The sequence below is a fragment of the Clavelina lepadiformis genome, chromosome 9 (assembly GCF_947623445.1).
Source record: "Clavelina lepadiformis chromosome 9, kaClaLepa1.1, whole genome shotgun sequence".
NCBI classification, from domain to species: domain Eukaryota; kingdom Metazoa; phylum Chordata; class Ascidiacea; order Aplousobranchia; family Clavelinidae; genus Clavelina; species Clavelina lepadiformis.
The window spans coordinates 8,221,074-8,241,873 of NC_135248.1; positions in this window are offsets into that span (position 1 = coordinate 8,221,074).

A 20,800-nucleotide genomic window follows, 5' to 3' on the forward strand; every position below is an offset into this window, starting at 1 on the left:
ACAAGGCACTTTTTAGGACCTATATAACTAATGTATAGTGCAAATTTTTTAGTTAAGTTCTTTTAACGATAACAGACAAACCTTTTATTGGTTAACTGTTATACTTTTATTATTTACTTATTAGACTCTAATAAACATTTTGAGACCCGTTAGAACTTTTTGCAATGTGAATTGCACATTTGGCACCATATAGTTCACAAGGCACTTTTTAGGACCTATATAACTAATGTATAGTGCAAATGTTTTAGTTAAGTTCCTTTAACGATAACAGACAAACCTTTTATTGGTTAACTGTTATACTTTTATTATTTACTTATTAGACTCTAATAAACATTTTGAGACCCGTTAGAACTTTTTGCAATGTGAATTGCACATTTGGCACCATATAGTTCACAAGGCACTTTTTAGGACCTATATAACTAATGTATAGTGCAAATTTTTTAGTTAAGTTCTTTTAACGATAACAGACAAACCTTTTATTGGTTAACTGTTATACTTTTATTATTTACTTATTAGACTCTAATAAACATTTTGAGACCCGTTAGAACTTTTTGCAATGTGAATTGCACATTTGGCACCATATAGTTAACAAGGCACTTTTTAGGACCTATATAACTAATGTATAGTGCAAATTTTTTAGTTAAGTTCTTTTAACGATAACAGACAAACCTTTTATTGGTTAACTGTTATACTTTTATTATTTACTTATTAGACTCTAATAAACATTTTGAGACCCGTTAGAACTTTTTGCAATGTGAATTGCACATTTGGCACCATATAGTTCACAAGGCACTTTTTAGGACCTATATAACTAATGTATAGTGCAAATTTTTTAGTTAAGTTCTTTTAACGATAACAGACAAACCTTTTATTGGTTAACTGTTATACTTTTATTATTTACTTATTAGACTCTAATAAACATTTTGAGACCCGTTAGAACTTTTTGCAATGTGAATTGCACATTTGGCACCATATAGTTCACAAGGCACTTTTTAGGACCTATATAACTAATGTATAGTGCAAATTTTTTAGTTAAGTTCTTTTAACGATAACAGACAAACCTTTTATTGGTTAACTGTTATACTTTTATTATTTACTTATTAGACTCTAATAAACATTTTGAGACCCGTTAGAACTTTTTGCAATGTGAATTGCACATTTGGCACCATATAGTTCACAAGGCACTTTTTAGGACCTATATAACTAATGTATAGTGCAAATTTTTTAGTTAAGTTCTTTTAACGATAACAGACAAACCTTTTATTGGTTAACTGTTATACTTTTATTATTTACTTATTAGACTCTAATAAACATTTTGAGACCCGTTAGAACTTTTTGCAATGTGAATTGCACATTTGGCACCATATAGTTCACAAGGCACTTTTTAGGACCTATATAACTAATGTATAGTGCAAATTTTTTAGTTAAGTTCCTTTAACGATAACAGACAAATCTTTTATTGGTTAACTGTTATACTTTTATTATTTACTTATTAGACTCTAATAAACATTTTGAGACCCGTTAGAACTTTTTGCAATGTGAATTGCACATTTGGCACCATATAGTTCACAAGGCACTTTTTAGGACCTATATAACTAATGTATAGTGCAAATTTTTTAGTTAAGTTCCTTTAACGATAACAGACAAACCTTTTATTGGTTAACTGTTATACTTTTATTATTTACTTATTAGACTCTAATAAACATTTTGAGACACGTTAGAACTTTTTGCAATGTGAATTGCACATTTGGCACCATATAGTTCACAAGGCACTTTTTAGGACCTATATAACTAATGCATAGTGCAAATGTTTTAGTTAAGTTCTTTTAACGATAACAGACAAACCTTTTATTGGTTAACTGTTATACTTTTATTATTTACTTATTAGACTCTAATAAACATTTTGAGACCCGTTAGAACTTTTTGCAATGTGAATTGCACATTTGGCACCAAATAGATCACAAGGCACTTTTTAGGACCTATATAACTAATGTATAGTGCAAATTTTTTAGTTAAGTTCTTTTAACGATAACAGACAAACCTTTTATTAGTTAACTGTTATACTTTTATTATTTACTTATTAGACTCTAATAAACATTTTGAGACCCGTTAGAACTTTTTGCAATGTGAATTGCACATTTGGCACCATATAGTTCACAAGGCACTTTTTAGGACCTATATAACTAATGCATAGTGCAAATGTTTTAGTTAAATTCTTTTAACGATAACAGACAAACCTTTTATTGGTTAACTGTTATACTTTTATTATTTACTTATTAGACTCTAATAAACATTTTGAGACCTGTTAGAACTTTTTGCAATGTGAATTGCACATTTGGCACCATATAGTTCACAAGGCACTTTTTAGGACCTATATAACTAAAGTATAGTGCAAATTTTTTAGTTAAGTTCTTTTAACGATAACAGACAAACCTTTTATTGGTTAACTGTTATACTTTTATTATTTACTTATTAGACTCTAATAAACATTTTGAGACCCGTTAGAACTTTTTGCAATGTGAATTGCACATTTGGCACCATATAGTTCACAAGGCACTTTTTAGGACCTATATAACTAATGTATAGTGCAAATTTTTTAGTTAAGTTCCTTTAACGATAACAGACAAATCTTTTATTGGTTAACTGTTATACTTTTATTATTTACTTATTAGACTCTAATAAACATTTTGAGACCCGTTAGAACTTTTTGCAATGTGAATTGCACATTTGGCACCATATAGTTCACAAGGCACTTTTTAGGACCTATATAACTAATGTATAGTGCAAATTTTTTAGTTAAGTTCCTTCAACGATAACAGACAAACCTTTTATTGGTTAACTGTTATACTTTTATTATTTACTTATGAGACTCTAATAAACATTTTGAGACACGTTAGAACTTTTTGCAATGTGAATTGCACATTTGGCACCATATAGTTCACAAGGCACTTTTTAGGACCTATATAACTAATGCATAATGCAAATGTTTTAGTTAAGTTCTTTTAACGATAACAGACAAACCTTTTATTGGTTAACTGTTATACTTTTATTATTTACTTATTAGACTCTAATAAACATTTTGAGACCCGTTAGAACTTTTTGCAATGTGAATTGCACATTTGGCACCAAATAGATCACAACGCACTTTTTAGGACCTATATAACTAATGTATAGTGCAAATTTTTTAGTTAAGTTCTTTTAACGATAACAGACAAACCTTTTATTGGTTAACTGTTATACTTTTATTATTTACTTATTAGACTCTAATAAACATTTTGAGACCCGTTAGAACTTTTTGCAATGTGAATTGCACATTTGGCACCATATAGTTCACAAGGCACTTTTTAGGACCTATATAACTAATGTATAGTGCAAATGTTTTAGTTAAATTCTTTTAACGATAACAGACAAACCTTTTATTGGTTAACTGTTATACTTTTATTATTTACTTATTAGACTCTAATAAACATTTTGAGACCCGTTAGAACTTTTTGCAATGTGAATTGCACATTTGGCACCATATAGTTCACAAGGCACTTTTTAGGACCTATATAACTAATGTATAGTGCAAATTTTTTAGTTAAGTTCTTTTAACGATAACAGACAAACCTTTTATTGGTTAACTGTTATACTTTTATTATTTACTTATTAGACTCTAATAAACATTTTGAGACCCGTTAGAACTTTTTGCAATGTGAATTGCACATTTGGCACCATATAGTTCACAAGGCACTTTTTAGGACCTATATAACTAATGCATAGTGCAAATGTTTTAGTTAAATTCTTTTAACGATAACAGACAAACCTTTTATTGGTTAACTGTTATACTTTTATTATTTACTTATTAGACTCTAATAAACATTTTGAGACCCGTTAGAACTTTTTGCAATGTGAATTGCACATTTGGCACCATATAGTTTACAAGGCACTTTTTAGGACCTATATAACTAATGTATAGTGCAAATTTTTTAGTTAAGTTCCTTTAACGATAACAGACAAACCTTTTATTGGTTAACTGTTATACTTTTATTATTTACTTATTAGACTCTAATAAACATTTTGAGACCCGTTAGAACTTTTTGCAATGTGAATTGCACATTTGGCACCATATAGTTCACAAGGCACTTTTTAGGACCTATATAACTAATGTATAGTGCAAATGTTTTAGTTAAGTTCCTTTAACGATAACAGACAAACCTTTTATTGGTTAACTGTTATACTTTTATTATTTACTTATTAGACTCTAATAAACATTTTGAGACCCGTTAGAACTTTTTGCAATGTGAATTGCACATTTGGCACCATATAGTTCACAAGGCACTTTTTAGGACCTATATAACTAATGCATAGTGCAAATGTTTTAGTTAAGTTCTTTTAACGATAACAGACAAACCTTTTATTGGTTTACTGTTATACTTTTATTATTTACTTATTAGACTCTAATAAACATTTTGAGACCCGTTAGAACTTTTTGCAATGTGAATTGCACATTTGGCACCATATAGTTCACAAGGCACTTTTTAGGACCTATATAACTAATGTATAGTGCAAATTTTTTAGTTAAGTTCCTTTAACGATAACAGACAAACCTTTTATTGGATAACTGTTATACTTTTATTATTTACTTATTAGACTCTAATAAACATTTTGAGACCCGTTAGAGCTTTTTGCAATGTGAATTGCACATTTGGCACCATATAGTTCACAAGGCACTTTTTAGGACCTATATAACTAATGCATAGTGCAATTGTTTTAGTTAAATTCTTTTAACGATAACAGTCAAACCTTTTATTGGTTAACTGTTATACTTTTATTATTTACTTATTAGACTCTAATAAACATTTTGAGACCAGTTAGAACTTTTTGCACTGTGAATTGCACATTTGGCACCATATAGTTTACAAGGCACTTTTTAGGACCTATATAACTAATGTATAGTGCAAATTTTTTAGTTAAGTTCCTTTAACGATAACAGACAAACCTTTTATTGGTTAACTGTTATACTTTTATTATTTACTTATTAGACTCTAATAAACATTTTGAGACCCGTTAGAACTTTTTGCAATGTGAATTGCACATTTGGCACCATATAGTTCACAAGGCACTTTTTAGGACCTATATAACTAATGTATAGTGCAAATTTTTTAGTTAAGTTCCTTTAACGATAACAGACAAACCTTTTATTGGTTAACTGTTATACTTTTATTATTTACTTATTAGACTCTAATAAACATTTTGAGACCCGTTAGAACTTTTTGCAATGTGAATTGCACATTTGGCACCATATAGTTCACAAGGCACTTTTTAGGACCTATATAACTAATGTATAGTGCAAATTTTTTAGTTAAGTTCCTTTAACGATAACAGACAAATCTTTTATTGGTTAACTGTTATACTTTTATTATTTACTTATTAGACTCTAATAAACATTTTGAGACCCGTTAGAACTTTTTGCAATGTGAATTGCACATTTGGCACCATATAGTTCACAAGGCACTTTTTAGGACCTATATAACTAATGTATAGTGCAAATGTTTTAGTTAAGTTCCTTTAACGATAACAGACAAACCTTTTATTGGTTAACTGTTATACTTTTATTATTTACTTATTAGACTCTAATAAACATTTTGAGACCCGTTAGAACTTTTTGCAATGTGAATTGCACATTTGGCACCATATAGTTCACAAGGCACTTTTTAGGACCTATATAACTAATGCATAGTGCAAATGTTTTAGTTAAGTTCTTTTAACGATAACAGACAAACCTTTTATTGGTTTACTGTTATACTTTTATTATTTACTTATTAGACTCTAATAAACATTTTGAGACCCGTTAGAACTTTTTGCAATGTGAATTGCACATTTGGCACCATATAGTTCACAAGGCACTTTTTAGGACCTATATAACTAATGTATAGTGCAAATTTTTTAGTTAAGTTCCTTTAACGATAACAGACAAACCTTTTATTGGATAACTGTTATACTTTTATTATTTACTTATTAGACTCTAATAAACATTTTGAGACCCGTTAGAACTTTTTGCAATGTGAATTGCACATTTGGCACCATATAGTTCACAAGGCACTTTTTAGGACCTATATAACTAATGCATAGTGCAAATGTTTTAGTTAAGTTCTTTTAACGATAACAGACAAACCTTTTATTGGTTAACTGTTATACTTTTATTATTTACTTATTAGACTCTAATAAACATTTTGAGACCCGTTAGAACTTTTTGCAATGTGAATTGCACATTTGGCACCATATAGTTCACAAGGCACTTTTTAGGACCTATATAACTAAAGTATAGTGCAAATTTTTTAGTTAAGTTCTTTTAACGATAACAGACAAACCTTTTATTGGTTAACTGTTATACTTTTATTATTTACTTATTAGACTCTAATAAACATTTTGAGACCCGTTAGAACTTTTTGCAATGTGAATTGCACATTTGGCACCATATAGTTCACAAGGCACTTTTTAGGACCTATATAACTAATGTATAGGGCAAATTTTTTAGTTAAGTTCCTTTAACGATAACAGACCAGTCTTTTATTGGTTAACTGTTATACTTTTATTATTTACTTATTAGCCTCTAATAAACATTTTGAGACCCGTTAGAACTTTTTGCAATGTGAATTGCACATTTGGCACCATATAGTTCACAAGGCACTTTTTAGGACCTATATAACTAATGTATAGTGCAAATTTTTTAGTTAAGTTCTTTTAACGATAACAGACAAACCTTTTATTGGTTAACTGTTATACTTTTATTATTTACTTATTAGACTCTAATAAACATTTTGAGACCCGTTAGAACTTTTTGCAATGTGAATTGCACATTTGGCACCATATAGTTCACAAGGCACTTTTTAGGACCTATATAACTAATGTATAGTGCAAATTTTTTAGTTAAGTTCTTTTAACGATAACAGACAAACCTTTTATTGGTTAACTGTTATACTTTTATTATTTATTATTAGACTCTAATAAACATTTTGAGACCCGTTAGAACTTTTTGCAATGTGAATTGCACATTTGGCACCATATAGTTCACAAGGCACTTTTTAGGACCTATATAACTAATGCATAGTGCAAAGGTTTTAGTTAAGTTCTTTTAACGATAACAGACAAACCTTTTATTGGTTAACTGTTATATTTTTATTATTTACTTATTAGACTCTAATAAACATTTTGAGACCCGTTAGAACTTTTTGCAATGTGAATTGCACATTTGGCACCATATAGTTCACAGGGCACTTTTTAGGACCTATATAACTAAAGTATAGTGCAAATTTTTTAGTTAAGTTCTTTTAACGATAACAGACAAACCTTTTATTGGTTAACTGTTATACTTTTATTATTTACTTATTAGACTCTAATAAACATTTTGAGACCCGTTAGAACTTTTTGCAATGTGAATTGCACATTTGGCACCATATAGTTCACAAGGCACTTTTTAGGACCTATATAACTAATGTATAGTGCAAATTTTTTAGTTAAGTTCCTTTAACGATAACAGACAAATCTTTTATTGGTTAACTGTTATACTTTTATTATTTACTTATTAGACTCTAATAAACATTTTGAGACCCGTTAGAACTTTTTGCAATGTGAATTGCACATTTGGCACCATATAGTTCACAAGGCACTTTTTAGGACCTATATAACTAATGTATAGTGCAAATGTTTTAGTTAAGTTCCTTTAACGATAACAGACAAACCTTTTATTGGTTAACTGTTATACTTTTATTATTTACTTATTAGACTCTAATAAACATTTTGAGACCCGTTAGAACTTTTTGCAATGTGAATTGCACATTTGGCACCATATAGTTCACAGGGCACTTTTTAGGACCTATATAACTAAAGTATAGTGCAAATTTTTTAGTTAAGTTCTTTTAACGATAACAGACAAACCTTTTATTGGTTAACTGTTATACTTTTATTATTTACTTATTAGACTCTAATAAACATTTTGAGACCCGTTAGAACTTTTTGCAATGTGAATTGCACATTTGGCACCATATAGTTCACAAGGCACTTTTTAGGACCTATATAACTAATGTATAGTGCAAATTTTTTAGTTAAGTTCCTTTAACGATAACAGACAAATCTTTTATTGGTTAACTGTTATACTTTTATTATTTACTTATTAGACTCTAATAAACATTTTGAGACCCGTTAGAACTTTTTGCAATGTGAATTGCACATTTGGCACCATATAGTTCACAAGGCACTTTTTAGGACCTATATAACTAATGTATAGTGCAAATGTTTTAGTTAAGTTCCTTTAACGATAACAGACAAACCTTTTATTGGTTAACTGTTATACTTTTATTATTTACTTATTAGACTCTAATAAACATTTTGAGACCCGTTAGAACTTTTTGCAATGTGAATTGCACATTTGGCACCATATAGTTCACAAGGCACTTTTTAGGACCTATATAACTAATGCATAGTGCAAATGTTTTAGTTAAGTTCTTTTAACGATAACAGACAAACCTTTTATTGGTTTACTGTTATACTTTTATTATTTACTTATTAGACTCTAATAAACATTTTGAGACCCGTTAGAACTTTTTGCAATGTGAATTGCACATTTGGCACCATATAGTTCACAAGGCACTTTTTAGGACCTATATAACTAATGTATAGTGCAAATTTTTTAGTTAAGTTCCTTTAACGATAACAGACAAACCTTTTATTGGATAACTGTTATACTTTTATTATTTACTTATTAGACTCTAATAAACATTTTGAGACCCGTTAGAGCTTTTTGCAATGTGAATTGCACATTTGGCACCATATAGTTCACAAGGCACTTTTTAGGACCTATATAACTAATGCATAGTGCAATTGTTTTAGTTAAATTCTTTTAACGATAACAGACAAACCTTTTATTGGTTAACTGTTATACTTTTATTATTTACTTATTAGACTCTAATAAACATTTTGAGACCCGTTAGAACTTTTTGCACTGTGAATTGCACATTTGGCTCCATATAGTTTACAAGGCACTTTTTAGGACCTATATAACTAATGTATAGTGCAAATTTTTTAGTTAAGTTCCTTTAACGATAACAGACAAACCTTTTATTGGTTAACTGTTATACTTTTATTATTTACTTATTAGACTCTAATAAACATTTTGAGACCCGTTAGAACTTTTTGCAATGTGAATTGCACATTTGGCACCATATAGTTCACAAGGCACTTTTTAGGACCTATATAACTAATGCATAGTGCAAATGTTTTAGTTAAGTTCCTTTAACGATAACAGACAAACCTTTTATTGGTTAACTGTTATACTTTTATTATTTACTTATTAGACTCTAATAAACATTTTGAGACCCGTTAGAACTTTTTGCAATGTGAATTGCACATTTGGCACCATATAGTTCACAAGGCACTTTTTAGGACCTATATAACTAATGTATAGTGCAAATTTTTTAGTTAAGTTCTTTTAACGATAACAGACAAACCTTTTATTGGTTAACTGTTATACTTTTATTATTTACTTATTAGACTCTAATAAACATTTTGAGACCCGTTAGAACTTTTTGCAATGTGAATTGCACATTTGGCACCATATAGTTCACAAGGCACTTTTTAGGACCTATATAACTAATGTATAGTGCAAATGTTTTAGTTAAGTTCCTTTAACGATTACAGACAAACCTTTTATTGGTTAACTGTTATACTTTTATTATTTACTTATTAGACTCTAATAAACATTTTGAGACCCGTTAGAACTTTTTGCAATGTGAATTGCACATTTGGCACCATATAGTTCACAAGGCACTTTTTAGGACCTATATAACTAATGCATAGTGCAAATGTTTTAGTTAAGTTCTTTTAACGATAACAGACAAACCTTTTATTGGTTTACTGTTATACTTTTATTATTTACTTATTAGACTCTAATAAACATTTTGAGACCCGTTAGAACTTTTTGCAATGTGAATTGCACATTTGGCACCATATAGTTCACAAGGCACTTTTTAGGACCTATATAACTAATGTATAGTGCAAATTTTTTAGTTAAGTTCCTTTAACGATAACAGACAAACCTTTTATTGGTTAACTGTTATACTTTTATTATTTACTTATTAGACTCTAATAAACATTTTGAGACCCGTTAGAACTTTTTGCAATGTGAATTGCACATTTGGCACCATATAGTTCACAAGGCACTTTTTAGGACCTATATAACTAATGTATAGTGCAAATTTTTTAGTTAAGTTCTTTTAACGATAACAGACAAACCTTTTATTGGTTAACTGTTATACTTTTATTATTTACTTATTAGACTCTAATAAACATTTTGAGACCCGTTAGAACTTTTTGCAATGTGAATTGCACATTTGGCACCATATAGTTCACAAGGCACTTTTTAGGACCTATATAACTAAAGTATAGTGCAAATTTTTTAGTTAAGTTCTTTTAACGATAACAGACAAACCTTTTATTGGTTAACTGTTATACTTTTATTATTTACTTATTAGACTCTAATAAACATTTTGAGACCCGTTAGAACTTTTTGCAATGTGAATTGCACATTTGGCACCATATAGTTCACAAGGCACTTTTTAGGACCTATATAACTAATGTATAGGGCAAATTTTTTAGTTAAGTTCCTTTAACGATAACAGACAAATCTTTTATTGGTTAACTGTTATACTTTTATTATTTACTTATTAGACTCTAATAAACATTTTGAGACCCGTTAGAACTTTTTGCAATGTGAATTGCACATTTGGCACCATATAGTTCACAAGGCACTTTTTAGGACCTATATAACTAATGTATAGTGCAAATTTTTTAGTTAAGTTCTTTTAACGATAACAGACAAACCTTTTATTGGTTAACTGTTATACTTTTATTATTTACTTATTAGACTCTAATAAACATTTTGAGACCCGTTAGAACTTTTTGCAATGTGAATTGCACATTTGGCACCATATAGTTCACAAGGCACTTTTTAGGACCTATATAACTAATGTATAGTGCAAATTTTTTAGTTAAGTTCTTTTAACGATAACAGACAAACCTTTTATTGGTTAACTGTTATACTTTTATTATTTACTTATTAGACTCTAATAAACATTTTGAGACCCGTTAGAACTTTTTGCAATGTGAATTGCACATTTGGCACCATATAGTTCACAAGGCACTTTTTAGGACCTATATAACTAATGTATAGTGCAAATTTTTTAGTTAAGTTCTTTTAACGATAACAGACAAACCTTTTATTGGTTAACTGTTATACTTTTATTATTTACTTATTAGACTCTAATAAACATTTTGAGACCCGTTAGAACTTTTTGCAATGTGAATTGCACATTTGGCACCATATAGTTCACAAGGCACTTTTTAGGACCTATATAACTAATGTATAGTGCAAATTTTTTAGTTAAGTTCTTTTAACGATAACAGACAAACCTTTTATTGGTTAACTGTTATACTTTTATTATTTACTTATTAGACTCTAATAAACATTTTGAGACCCGTTAGAACTTTTTGCAATGTGAATTGCACATTTGGCACCATATAGTTCACAAGGCACTTTTTAGGACCTATATAACTAATGTATAGTGCAAATTTTTTAGTTAAGTTCTTTTAACGATAACAGACAAACCTTTTATTGGTTAACTGTTATACTTTTATTATTTACTTATTAGACTCTAATAAACATTTTGAGACCCGTTAGAACTTTTTGCAATGTGAATTGCACATTTGGCACCATATAGTTCACAAGGCACTTTTTAGGACCTATATAACTAATGTATAGTGCAAATTTTTTAGTTAAGTTCTTTTAACGATAACAGACAAACCTTTTATTGGTTAACTGTTATACTTTTATTATTTACTTATTAGACTCTAATAAACATTTTGAGACCCGTTAGAACTTTTTGCAATGTGAATTGCACATTTGGCACCATATAGTTCACAAGGCACTTTTTAGGACCTATATAACTAAAGTATAGTGCAAATTTTTTAGTTAAGTTCTTTTAACGATAACAGACAAACCTTTTATTGGTTAACTGTTATACTTTTATTATTTACTTATTAGACTCTAATAAACATTTTGAGACCCGTTAGAACTTTTTGCAATGTGAATTGCACATTTGGCACCATATAGTTCACAAGGCACTTTTTAGGACCTATATAACTAATGCATAGTGCAAAGGTTTTAGTTAAGTTCTTTTAACGATAACAGACAAACCTTTTATTGGTTAACTGTTATATTTTTATTATTTACTTATTAGACTCTAATAAACATTTTGAGACCCGTTAGAACTTTTTGCAATGTGAATTGCACATTTGGCACCATATAGTTCACAAGGCACTTTTTAGGACCTATATAACTAAAGTATAGTGCAAATTTTTTAGTTAAGTTCTTTTAACGATAACAGACAAACCTTTTATTGGTTAACTGTTATACTTTTATTATTTACTTATTAGACTCTAATAAACATTTTGAGACCCGTTAGAACTTTTTGCAATGTGAATTGCACATTTGGCACCATATAGTTCACAAGGCACTTTTTAGGACCTATATAACTAATGTATAGTGCAAATTTTTTAGTTAAGTTCCTTTAACGATAACAGACAAATCTTTTATTGGTTAACTGTTATACTTTTATTATTTACTTATTAGACTCTAATAAACATTTTGAGACCCGTTAGAACTTTTTGCAATGTGAATTGCACATTTGGCACCATATAGTTCACAAGGCACTTTTTAGGACCTATATAACTAATGTATAGTGCAAATGTTTTAGTTAAGTTCCTTTAACGATAACAGACAAACCTTTTATTGGTTAACTGTTATACTTTTATTATTTACTTATTAGACTCTAATAAACATTTTGAGACCCGTTAGAACTTTTTGCAATGTGAATTGCACATTTGGCACCATATAGTTCACAAGGCACTTTTTAGGACCTATATAACTAATGCATAGTGCAAATGTTTTAGTTAAGTTCTTTTAACGATAACAGACAAACCTTTTATTGGTTTACTGTTATACTTTTATTATTTACTTATTAGACTCTAATAAACATTTTGAGACCCGTTAGAACTTTTTGCAATGTGAATTGCACATTTGGCACCATATAGTTCACAAGGCACTTTTTAGGACCTATATAACTAATGTATAGTGCAAATTTTTTAGTTAAGTTCCTTTAACGATAACAGACAAACCTTTTATTGGATAACTGTTATACTTTTATTATTTACTTATTAGACTCTAATAAACATTTTGAGACCCGTTAGATCTTTTTGCAATGTGAATTGCACATTTGGCACCATATAGTTCACAAGGCACTTTTTAGGACCTATATAACTAATGCATAGTGCAATTGTTTTAGTTAAATTCTTTTAACGATAACAGACAAACCTTTTATTGGTTAACTGTTATACTTTTATTATTTACTTATTAGACTCTAATAAACATTTTGAGACCCGTTAGAACTTTTTGCACTGTGAATTGCACATTTGGCTCCATATAGTTTACAAGGCACTTTTTAGGACCTATATAACTAATGTATAGTGCAAATTTTTTAGTTAAGTTCCTTTAACGATAACAGACAAACCTTTTATTGGTTAACTGTTATACTTTTATTATTTACTTATTAGACTCTAATAAACATTTTGAGACCCGTTAGAACTTTTTGCAATGTGAATTGCACATTTGGCACCATATAGTTCACAAGGCACTTTTTAGGACCTATATAACTAATGTATAGTGCAAATTTTTTAGTTAAGTTCTTTTAACGATAACAGACAAACCTTTTATTGGTTAACTGTTATACTTTTATTATTTACTTATTAGACTCTAATAAACATTTTGAGACCCGTTAGAACTTTTTGCAATGTGAATTGCACATTTGGCACCATATAGTTCACAAGGCACTTTTTAGGACCTATATAACTAATGTACAGTGCAAATGTTTTAGTTAAGTTCCTTTAACGATTACAGACAAACCTTTTATTGGTTAACTGTTATACTTTTATTATTTACTTATTAGACTCTAATAAACATTTTGAGACCCGTTAGAACTTTTTGCAATGTGAATTGCACATTTGGCACCATATAGTTCACAAGGCACTTTTTAGGACCTATATAACTAATGCATAGTGCAAATGTTTTAGTTAAGTTCTTTTAACGATAACAGACAAACCTTTTATTGGTTTACTGTTATACTTTTATTATTTACTTATTAGACTCTAATAAACATTTTGAGACCCGTTAGAACTTTTTGCAATGTGAATTGCACATTTGGCACCATATAGTTCACAAGGCACTTTTTAGGACCTATATAACTAATGTATAGTGCAAATTTTTTAGTTAAGTTCCTTTAACGATAACAGACAAACCTTTTATTGGTTAACTGTTATACTTTTATTATTTACTTATTAGACTCTAATAAACATTTTGAGACCCGTTAGAACTTTTTGCAATGTGAATTGCACATTTGGCACCATATAGTTCACAAGGCACTTTTTAGGACCTATATAACTAATGTATAGTGCAAATTTTTTAGTTAAGTTCTTTTAACGATAACAGACAAACCTTTTATTGGTTAACTGTTATACTTTTATTATTTACTTATTAGACTCTAATAAACATTTTGAGACCCGTTAGAACTTTTTGCAATGTGAATTGCACATTTGGCACCATATAGTTCACAAGGCACTTTTTAGGACCTATATAACTAAAGTATAGTGCAAATTTTTTAGTTAAGTTCTTTTAACGATAACAGACAAACCTTTTATTGGTTAACTGTTATACTTTTATTATTTACTTATTAGACTCTAATAAACATTTTGAGACCCGTTAGAACTTTTTGCAATGTGAATTGCACATTTGGCACCATATAGTTCACAAGGCACTTTTTAGGACCTATATAACTAATGTATAGGGCAAATTTTTTAGTTAAGTTCCTTTAACGATAACAGACAAATCTTTTATTGGTTAACTGTTATACTTTTATTATTTACTTATTAGACTCTAATAAACATTTTGAGACCCGTTAGAACTTTTTGCAATGTGAATTGCACATTTGGCACCATATAGTTCACAAGGCACTTTTTAGGACCTATATAACTAATGTATAGTGCAAATTTTTTAGTTAAGTTCTTTTAACGATAACAGACAAACCTTTTATTGGTTAACTGTTATACTTTTATTATTTACTTATTAGACTCTAATAAACATTTTGAGACCCGTTAGAACTTTTTGCAATGTGAATTGCACATTTGGCACCATATAGTTCACAAGGCACTTTTTAGGACCTATATAACTAATGTATAGTGCAAATTTTTTAGTTAAGTTCTTTTAACGATAACAGACAAACCTTTTATTGGTTAACTGTTATACTTTTATTATTTACTTATTAGACTCTAATAAACATTTTGAGACCCGTTAGAACTTTTTGCAATGTGAATTGCACATTTGGCACCATATAGTTCACAAGGCACTTTTTAGGACCTATATAACTAATGTATAGTGCAAATTTTTTAGTTAAGTTCTTTTAACGATAACAGACAAACCTTTTATTGGTTAACTGTTATACTTTTATTATTTACTTATTAGACTCTAATAAACATTTTGAGACCCGTTAGAACTTTTTGCAATGTGAATTGCACATTTGGCACCATATAGTTCACAAGGCACTTTTTAGGACCTATATAACTAAAGTATAGTGCAAATTTTTTAGTTAAGTTCTTTTAACGATAACAGACAAACCTTTTATTGGTTAACTGTTATACTTTTATTATTTACTTATTAGACTCTAATAAACATTTTGAGACCCGTTAGAACTTTTTGCAATGTGAATTGCACATTTGGCACCATATAGTTCACAAGGCACTTTTTAGGACCTATATAACTAATGCATAGTGCAAAGGTTTTAGTTAAGTTCTTTTAACGATAACAGACAAACCTTTTATTGGTTAACTGTTATATTTTTATTATTTACTTATTAGACTCTAATAAACATTTTGAGACCCGTTAGAACTTTTTGCAATGTGAATTGCACATTTGGCACCATATAGTTCACAAGGCACTTTTTAGGACCTATATAACTAAAGTATAGTGCAAATTTTTTAGTTAAGTTCTTTTAACGATAACAGACAAACCTTTTATTGGTTAACTGTTATACTTTTATTATTTACTTATTAGACTCTAATAAACATTTTGAGACCCGTTAGAACTTTTTGCAATGTGAATTGCACATTTGGCACCATATAGTTCACAAGGCACTTTTTAGGACCTATATAACTAATGTATAGTGCAAATTTTTTAGTTAAGTTCCTTTAACGATAACAGACAAATCTTTTATTGGTTAACTGTTATACTTTTATTATTTACTTATTAGACTCTAATAAACATTTTGAGACCCGTTAGAACTTTTTGCAATGTGAATTGCACATTTGGCACCATATAGTTCACAAGGCACTTTTTAGGACCTATATAACTAATGTATAGTGCAAATGTTTTAGTTAAGTTCCTTTAACGATAACAGACAAACCTTTTATTGGTTAACTGTTATACTTTTATTATTTACTTATTAGACTCTAATAAACATTTTGAGACCCGTTAGAACTTTTTGCAATGTGAATTGCACATTTGGCACCATATAGTTCACAAGGCACTTTTTAGGACCTATATAACTAATGCATAGTGCAAATGTTTTAGTTAAGTTCTTTTAACGATAACAGACAAACCTTTTATTGGTTTACTGTTATACTTTTATTATTTACTTATTAGACTCTAATAAACATTTTGAGACCCGTTAGAACTTTTTGCAATGTGAATTGCACATTTGGCACCATATAGTTCACAAGGCACTTTTTAGGACCTATATAACTAATGTATAGTGCAAATTTTTTAGTTAAGTTCCTTTAACGATAACAGACAAACCTTTTATTGGATAACTGTTATACTTTTATTATTTACTTATTAGACTCTAATAAACATTTTGAGACCCGTTAGATCTTTTTGCAATGTGAATTGCACATTTGGCACCATATAGTTCACAAGGCACTTTTTAGGACCTATATAACTAATGCATAGTGCAATTGTTTTAGTTAAATTCTTTTAACGATAACAGACAAACCTTTTATTGGTTAACTGTTATACTTTTATTATTTACTTATTAGACTCTAATAAACATTTTGAGACCCGTTAGAACTTTTTGCACTGTGAATTGCACATTTGGCTCCATATAGTTTACAAGGCACTTTTTAGGACCTATATAACTAATGTATAGTGCAAATTTTTTAGTTAAGTTCCTTTAACGATAACAGACAAACCTTTTATTGGTTAACTGTTATACTTTTATTATTTACTTATTAGACTCTAATAAACATTTTGAGACCCGTTAGAACTTTTTGCAATGTGAATTGCACATTTGGCACCATATAGTTCACAAGGCACTTTTTAGGACCTATATAACTAATGCATAGTGCAAATGTTTTAGTTAAGTTCCTTTAACGATAACAGACAAACCTTTTATTGGTTAACTGTTATACTTTTATTATTTACTTATTAGACTCTAATAAACATTTTGAGACCCGTTAGAACTTTTTGCAATGTGAATTGCACATTTGGCACCATATAGTTCACAAGGCACTTTTTAGGACCTATATAACTAATGTATAGTGCAAATTTTTTAGTTAAGTTCTTTTAACGATAACAGACAAACCTTTTATTGGTTAACTGTTATACTTTTATTATTTACTTATTAGACTCTAATAAACATTTTGAGACCCGTTAGAACTTTTTGCAATGTGAATTGCACATTTGGCACCATATAGTTCACAAGGCACTTTTTAGGACCTATATAACTAATGCATAGTGCAAATGTTTTAGTTAAGTTCCTTTAACGATAACAGACAAACCTTTTATTGGTTAACTGTTATACTTTTATTATTTACTTATTAGACTCTAATAAACATTTTGAGACCCGTTAGAACTTTTTGCAATGTGAATTGCACATTTGGCACCATATAGTTCACAAGGCACTTTTTAGGACCTATATAACTAATGCATAGTGCAAATGTTTTAGTTAAGTTCTTTTAACGATAACAGACAAACCTTTTATTGGTTTACTGTTATACTTTTATTATTTACTTATTAGACTCTAATAAACATTTTGAGACCCGTTAGAACTTTTTGCAATGTGAATTGCACATTTGGCACCATATAGTTCACAAGGCACTTTTTAGGACCTATATAACTAATGTATAGTGCAAATTTTTTAGTTAAGTTCCTTTAACGATAACAGACAAACCTTTTATTGGTTAACTGTTATACTTTTATTATTTACTTATTAGACTCTAATAAACATTTTGAGACCCGTTAGAACTTTTTGCAATGTGAATTGCACATTTGGCACCATATAGTTCACAAGGCACTTTTTAGGACCTATATAACTAATGTATAGTGCAAATTTTTTAGTTAAGTTCTTTTAACGATAACAGACAAACCTTTTATTGGTTAACTGTTATACTTTTATTATTTACTTATTAGACTCTAATAAACATTTTGAGACCCGTTAGAACTTTTTGCAATGTGAATTGCACATTTGGCACCATATAGTTCACAAGGCACTTTTTAGGACCTATATAACTAAAGTATAGTGCAAATTTTTTAGTTAAGTTCTTTTAACGATAACAGACAAACCTTTTATTGGTTAACTGTTATACTTTTATTATTTACTTATTAGACTCTAATAAACATTTTGAGACCCGTTAGAACTTTTTGCAATGTGAATTGCACATTTGGCACCATATAGTTCACAAGGCACTTTTTAGGACCTATATAACTAATGTATAGGGCAAATTTTTTAGTTAAGTTCCTTTAACGATAACAGACAAATCTTTTATTGGTTAACTGTTATACTTTTATTATTTACTTATTAGACTCTAATAAACATTTTGAGACCCGTTAGAACTTTTTGCAATGTGAATTGCACATTTGGCACCATATAGTTCACAAGGCACTTTTTAGGACCTATATAACTAATGTATAGTGCAAATTTTTTAGTTAAGTTCTTTTAACGATAACAGACAAACCTTTTATTGGTTAACTGTTATACTTTTATTATTTACTTATTAGACTCTAATAAACATTTTGAGACCCGTTAGAACTTTTTGCAATGTGAATTGCACATTTGGCACCATATAGTTCACAAGGCACTTTTTAGGACCTATATAACTAATGTATAGTGCAAATTTTTTAGTTAAGTTCTTTTAACGATAACAGACAAACCTTTTATTGGTTAACTGTTATACTTTTATTATTTACTTATTAGACTCTAATAAACATTTTGAGACCCGTTAGAACTTTTTGCAATGTGAATTGCACATTTGGCACCATATAGTTCACAAGGCACTTTTTAGGACCTATATAACTAATGTATAGTGCAAATTTTTTAGTTAAGTTCTTTTAACGATAACAGACAAACCTTTTATTGGTTAACTGTTATACTTTTATTATTTACTTATTAGACTCTAATAAACATTTTGAGACCCGTTAGAACTTTTTGCAATGTGAATTGCACATTTGGCACCATATAGTTCACAAGGCACTTTTTAGGACCTATATAACTAAAGTATAGTGCAAATTTTTTAGTTAAGTTCTTTTAACGATAACAGACAAACCTTTTATTGGTTAACTGTTATACTTTTATTATTTACTTATTAGACTCTAATAAACATTTTGAGACCCGTTAGAACTTTTTGCAATGTGAATTGCACATTTGGCACCATATAGTTCACAAGGCACTTTTTAGGACCTATATAACTAATGTATAGGGCAAATTTTTTAGTTAAGTTCCTTTAACGATAACAGACAAATCTTTTATTGGTTAACTGTTATACTTTTATTATTTACTTATTAGACTCTAATAAACATTTTGAGACCCGTTAGAACTTTTTGCAATGTGAATTGCACATTTGGCACCATATAGTTCACAAGGCACTTTTTAGGACCTATATAACTAATGTATAGTGCAAATTTTTTAGTTAAGTTCTTTTAACGATAACAGACAAACCTTTTATTGGTTAACTGTTATACTTTTATTATTTACTTATTAGACTCTAATAAACATTTTGAGACCCGTTAGAACTTTTTGCAATGTGAATTGCACATTTGGCACCATATAGTTCACAAGGCACTTTTTAGGACCTATATAACTAATGTATAGTGCAAATTTTTTAGTTAAGTTCTTTTAACGATAACAGACAAACCTTTTATTGGTTAACTGTTATACTTTTATTATTTACTTATTAGACTCTAATAAACATTTTGAGACCCGTTAGAACTTTTTGCAATGTGAATTGCACATTTGGCACCATATAGTTCACAAGGCACTTTTTAGGACCTATATAACTAATGTACAGTGCAAATTTTTTAGTTAAGTTCTTTTAACGATAACAGACAAACCTTTTATTGGTTAACTGTTATACTTTTATTATTTACTTATTAGACTCTAATAAACATTTTGAGACCCGTTAGAACTTTTTGCAATGTGAATTGCACATTTGGCACCATATAGTTCACAAGGCACTTTTTAGGACCTATATAACTAATGTATAGTGCAAATTTTTTAGTTAAGTTCTTTTAACGATAACAGACAAACCTTTTATTGGTTAACTGTTATACTTTTATTATTTACTTATTAGACTCTAATAAACATTTTGAGACCCGTTAGAACTTTTTGCAATGTGAATTGCACATTTGGCACCATATAGTTCACAAGGCACTTTTTAGGACCTATAT